The sequence below is a fragment of the Penaeus vannamei genome, chromosome 29 (genome assembly GCF_042767895.1).
Source record: "Penaeus vannamei isolate JL-2024 chromosome 29, ASM4276789v1, whole genome shotgun sequence".
NCBI lineage: Eukaryota > Metazoa > Arthropoda > Malacostraca > Decapoda > Penaeidae > Penaeus > Penaeus vannamei.
In genome coordinates this window covers 32,080,905-32,086,531 of record NC_091577.1, presented here as the reverse complement: position 1 = coordinate 32,086,531, position 5,627 = coordinate 32,080,905, and the positions used below count along the sequence as shown (strand labels likewise).

At 37.8% G+C, this 5,627-nt stretch overlaps 1 protein-coding gene across 1 annotated transcript in view; it reads right to left on the bottom strand.

Annotated features, from left to right (window-relative positions):
• Positions 1–1,679: 1,679 nt before the first annotated feature.
• The window catches only part of LOC113826137 (protein GVQW3-like), a 5,507-nt gene continuing 1,559 nt past the window's right edge, over positions 1,680–5,627 (bottom strand). Inside the window, exons 2-12 of the mRNA XM_070142714.1 lie at positions 5,498–5,627; positions 5,178–5,225; positions 4,928–4,995; positions 4,704–4,745; positions 4,405–4,451; positions 4,178–4,223; positions 3,765–3,866; positions 3,526–3,577; positions 3,152–3,179; positions 2,751–2,823; positions 1,680–2,068 (exon numbers count right to left, since the gene is read on the bottom strand). The exon at positions 5,498–5,627 is cut by the window's right edge and continues 681 nt beyond it. The gene's annotated coding sequence lies outside the window, so the exon portion shown is untranslated. The remainder of the gene's footprint in view (positions 2,069–2,750; positions 2,824–3,151; positions 3,180–3,525; positions 3,578–3,764; positions 3,867–4,177; positions 4,224–4,404; positions 4,452–4,703; positions 4,746–4,927; positions 4,996–5,177; positions 5,226–5,497) is intronic.

Genomic DNA, 5,627 nt, shown 5'->3' with positions numbered 1-5,627 from the left:
ATGGGTTTGTCAGTATGGTCAGTTAGGGTATATAATGCACGAGCTTGGGATTCTGATGCAACTGTGACTAGGCATGAACAATCAGAGCAACTGCGAAAGTTAAATTTGCCTACTTGATTTTGGAGGCACTGTTGAAAAAGGGTATTTTCAGAGTAGGGGGCTATGGGGAGAATTACAAAGAATCAATCAAACTTGGCTGGGCCAAAGAGTACTCCAAAGGTTTGCAGAGGTAGAGGCAGTAGAAAGATGAGGATGGGAAGATGATGGGGTGGCAGAGTAAAGTAGTTCTGCAAGGGGGAGGACAATAAGGATAAAGAGTAGTAATAAGGGAAGAGGGGGTAGCCACTGAAGAAGACTGTAGTAGGAAATTGAAAAGAGAATGTTGGGATAGAAAGGGTGAATTTTGGAGGTTGAATAGTAACCTGGGTGGGTGGTTCAGTATAGACAGTTGTCGGTAAACGTCGAGGAGGGAGAATTACTATCAGTGGTTGGAGCTGTGGTCAAAGGAGGGGCAGGGGTTGGAAAACCATCAAAATCGAATTCAGATAGGCTAGTTGATGAATAAACCTCAATGCCCCTATTAGGGGTAAAGAATCATGAGCCCTAATAAAATGGGGAAAAGAAACCATCTACCCCTAAGGGTCCCCATAGGAGGTAAGGGCTAGGCAATTGAGGGGATGGAGAGCTCAGCCCCCAACACCCTTGACTAAAGGTCTTCACCTCCATATGCCCAAAAAAATCAGACTCTAGAGCACAAAGTGGTCTGAGTGCTAAAATTTGTGCAACTTTCTCCCTCCATTTGTGGCATTACATCTGCAGATTTCTTTAACCTACAACTGCAACTTTTTCATACTCTACAAGAATCTTAAATTTGCCCGAGCTTAGGCTGTCCATAAGTCCCAAATATCAACCCGGGCTTTATTTTCATTTTTATTTTTGGCAACAATAAGAAATTCACTCCCTTACCAAATCTTGCATTCCACAGGAACCGATATGAAGTGTTTAACTTTATATGATAAGATTCAGACCAGATCCTACCAAAGTTAACATAGCTTCCTTATAAATGGTTCAATACTGTATCCATTTCTCCTTACCTTCCAGCTGGCCTGGAAAAGCACTATTTTTATGTGCAGTGGTATATTCAGTCACAGGACTAACTTATCCAAATTCAATCTTAGGACATTTTTAACAATTATATACCATGAAGATACAGTTGTCATTATTGAGACCCTCAAATTCTCATGGGGAAACTCAAAAATTCAGGCAACCAAGTCAAGGTCTTATTACCAACCTCCAAATACTGTTTAAGTCAAAATTCTCAAAACCATTAGAACAAATCAAAGCATACAGTACTTAAATAAATCTGTTGTATACCCTAAGTGATGTTATTAACATTGGATTAGCAGACAATAAAAAAAATGTGAGTGCAGTTACAGGCTGTGATAAAAAAATAATATGTGGGGGGGGGGGCATGCATTGTAACTACTCGCTTCCTCCAATGTCTATTTTCACATAAGTGGAATCCACGCAAGTGTATTATACGTACAAGTGGGAATTACAGAGAATGTTCATATCTAGTCAAAATCTGAGTCTGCAGCAGCGCTCTAAATTTAGTCAAACTAGCCAAAAAAAAATCTGCACACTACACAAAAACATGCAAGGGGATAGTAAAATATAAGTAACACACAAGGTTTTTATTGTCAAAAAGCATCTGGCACACCCTGGAATAATCATACTGCAGAAACGCAAGATACTTTTATTCCAGGTCTACACACCAAGACATACCCATTGCAGGAGGTTCACCGCAATGTGTAAAAAAATATATATATATATGCAACAGCAACATATATAAAAAGGTTTCACAGAATTGCAACAAAAGGGAACATGTGCAAAATGTGGCATGTACCAAAAAGGGGAATCCGTCCTGGCATTCCCTCATTTGGTGCACTGCCTCAAGGGATAAAGGGAGGTGGGGTTGAGGGCCTCCAGCTATAGCACCTCCACTTTGCTCCACATACTTTGGTTGCTTTCCAGACATTGAAGAGATTCCACTTATCCAATTCAGTACCTGGAAAATGAAGAGGAAGACTTATTAGTCTCAAGAACTTTTCAAATTACCAGACTAGGATAGGTGCTGCAGCTAATTGTCAATGGACAGCTACACCAACAAATTTCCCAAATTGGGAATCAATACAAAGGAGCATAAGCAAGTTTACATCAAAGTTATTTCTATTTTATAAAAGTACAAAACAAGTGTACAATTAATAAAATTTACAATTAATAAAGTGATCACGCAACCCTCAAAAAGTCAAGCCCTTTGGATCATTTTGGCCATTCCTTCATCACACGTGCCAATATGCAATTTCAGTCTACCATCTACCATAAGATTTCTTGCAAACTGGGGTCTTCAGTTACACTGAATCAAAACTTGAGGCTAATCAATCCTATTGCAGTTTAGATTTTCTTTTGAAACAAGATGCTATAGTATACTGCCATTTCCAATCTATATGATTGGAAAAGCAATTTAGTACTGTGGCCTACTATCCATCAGTGAAATTTTTTGCAAATCTTTTACACAAAACACATTTATGCTGGTTGATAATTATGGCTTCAGTTATTTGTCACTTAACTGGTACCTTCAATCAAAAGTAATCAATTCTCCTTGAAATGTCATTAGGTAACAGTTATCCACTTAAATTAAATCAAGTTAATAAAACAGGTAATAACCCCATCAGAATACTAATCCTTACCCTATTAGCAGTTCACTCCTGCAATCCCTTCAATCTACCATACACCCAATCAAATTGGTTGTCAATGCCACACCTGAAAAGAAGACCTAGGTTATATATCCAAGCATGGAATTGGTGACGCAATTCATATTTCCAGGACCTTGTTGGTTGCAAGACGACAAGCAAGCCATAGAGACAAATTGCCGCTTCAGCAAACCTTGCTCTTTGCTCACTCTTATAAAAAATGAAATACAAGGATATCATTTCACGTAACTGAGTAAGCAACAGTTTAAATGCATGTATCAAGTTATCAATGCACATTATTAAAAAATAGAAGTTTCAACCCTTCAATATATTTTAATAGCAATAGTACATATTCAATTTAATTCCAAATCTTAACAGGAGTTGGAAAATAAACTTACCTTTCTTTCCATGCAACGGAAGGAACATCTGAAACAAGAACAAACAAGCACTTAGTATGTTTATGTTTAATAAAACGGCTATTCCCCTCCAAATATCAATAAAAACTGTTGTTTGCGTAATGCTGCAAGACCATGATAATGCACAAGCCTTACCTTCTCTACAAACATTTGCTCTTTGCTTTGTCCTCAAAAAATGAAACAAAAGATTTCATTTTTAACAAGGGATTAAAGCAGTATTCCCAAATTGGATAACTACATATGATCAAATTACAATCTAGTCCTGTATAACCAAGCAACATTTACTTTAATGTTGGCTTTGTTTCAATAGGAATACAAAACCCTATAGACAAGGGCTGAAAATTTACAATAAATACCTTTCAATCACACGTCATCTTATTAAAACTCGCCTATTAATGCCTACAGACTCTAAAGAAACAAGGACAACGATTAATAAAATTCCCACAACTGCAGATTAGGATTTAACATTATTGCAGTCAGACGTTCCTAGCCATCATTGACCAAGGCCATCTGTTGGAAACCGCAGACGGAAAAAAAGGGAATCATCATTAACTATTAAAGTTAGAATAGTCAAGCTGACAATCCCAAGACCCACCTTAGTCTTACAGTTCACTTTTGGTTGTTCCAACTCCATTATTCAGGCAGTCATCCATTTTGCTAATTGGCTTCAATAAATTTCTCATGGTCAACCTGGAAACTGGAAAGTAAGAAAAAAAAGTCAATTAGAACCCCTTTATAAATTCAATGCCTTGGCATTTATACTAATTTTATTCAGACATTCCTAACCATCATTGACCATGGCCATCTGTTGGAAACCGCAGACGGAAAAAAAGGGAATCATCAGTTACTTTCCGCTTGCTCATCTATAGCAAAATGCTTTCAAATATAGGAGCAAGCAATGGTTTAATCAAAAGCTCACATCCACATCTACATATGGAACTCACCAATTCTAGCAATTACACACATGAATAAAAAATATTGTTCACCTTCACTATGACTTGTACACACCTCTTTCAGCTTAATCAGGTAGGCCGCACATTCTCTTCCAGGCAATCTGCGGATAGAATCACTTGTTACAGTATTCCCAAAAGCCAAGCCATCAATTACAAATTTATTATGTTATCAGACGTTCCTAACCATCATTGACCGAGGCCATCTGTTGGAAACCGCAGACGGAAAAAAAGGGAATCATCATTTACTAGATTAGAGTGTATGATGACAGAAATGAAACATACCTGGTCTTTCAGTCCATCAATTAACTGATTCAACCCCTTTGGACAATCTGGAAAGAAAAAAGGAGCAATTAATCATAGAATCACAAACATATGCCAACAAAGCTGTAGTTTTGACAAAAGTTTATTCCAATATTCTAGCATCTGCACCTATTATTGACAAGAATAATAAATATATAGAGGCTTTCTTAAACTAAGTTCACCCCCCCCCCCTAAAAAAAAAAAAAAAAAAAAAAAAATACACATGATATGCATCTTGTCCTTAAAATAAAGCCAACATTCCCTTTTAGATCTATACACACCTTGTCTATGCCGAGATGTCCAGATGTCTTCTCCCACACCATCTGGGGACAGAACCAGAGATTTAGAATTCCTACTAGCCAAGTTCGTAAATTTTAGATTTATAATGCAATCAGACGTTCCTAGCCATCATTGACCGAGGCCATCTGTTGGAAACCGCAGACGGAAAAAAAGGGAATCATCATTAACCACTCCATTAGAATCTAAGACAAGGTTTGAAACTTACCTTTATCTTCAACGCATTTTGACATACTTCATTTGGGCAGTCGCCCATTTTGCCAACTTGCTTTCCACCTGGAAAGAAGGAAATACAATTAGAACAATTAATAAATTAACTGCCTTAGCATTTACTCAAGTCTGTTCAGACGTTCCTAGCCATCATTGACCGAAGCCATCTGTTGGAAACCGCAGACGGAAAATATGGGAATCATCATTAAACTAATCAAAAACCATACAGTACTAATGCCCAAACGCACCTTCATATTCAGGCCACGTCACCAATTTCCTTCAACCATTGGTTAAGTCTGAAAAGAAAGAATAAAATTACAACCCTTGCTAAATATCCCATCAGTTATTTGTTTTGTGAAGCTAAGCAGGTTATTCTATAAGTCATTTCCAAAATTCATGTCTCTTTTTCTAGCAAATATAGATTGAAGAGCTATAAAGATGAGTGGCAGCATTAAACCAAGTGGGCATTTTTAATTCAGATTTATTTTCCCCCAGTTACCCCTATCTTTAAGGCACTTTCACCAGTAATGAGGAAGGGCACTGATGCTTCACTCAGAAAAGTCTGTACCTGTCAAGGCTATTCGCTTCTTCATGGCGATGTAGACGTCAGGAAAACGCTGCCTGCACAATTCGTCCTTCGAAGGCTTGGATAGGTGGAAGTCAGAGTGCCAGATCAACATGTGGTAGGCGAGGCAGCA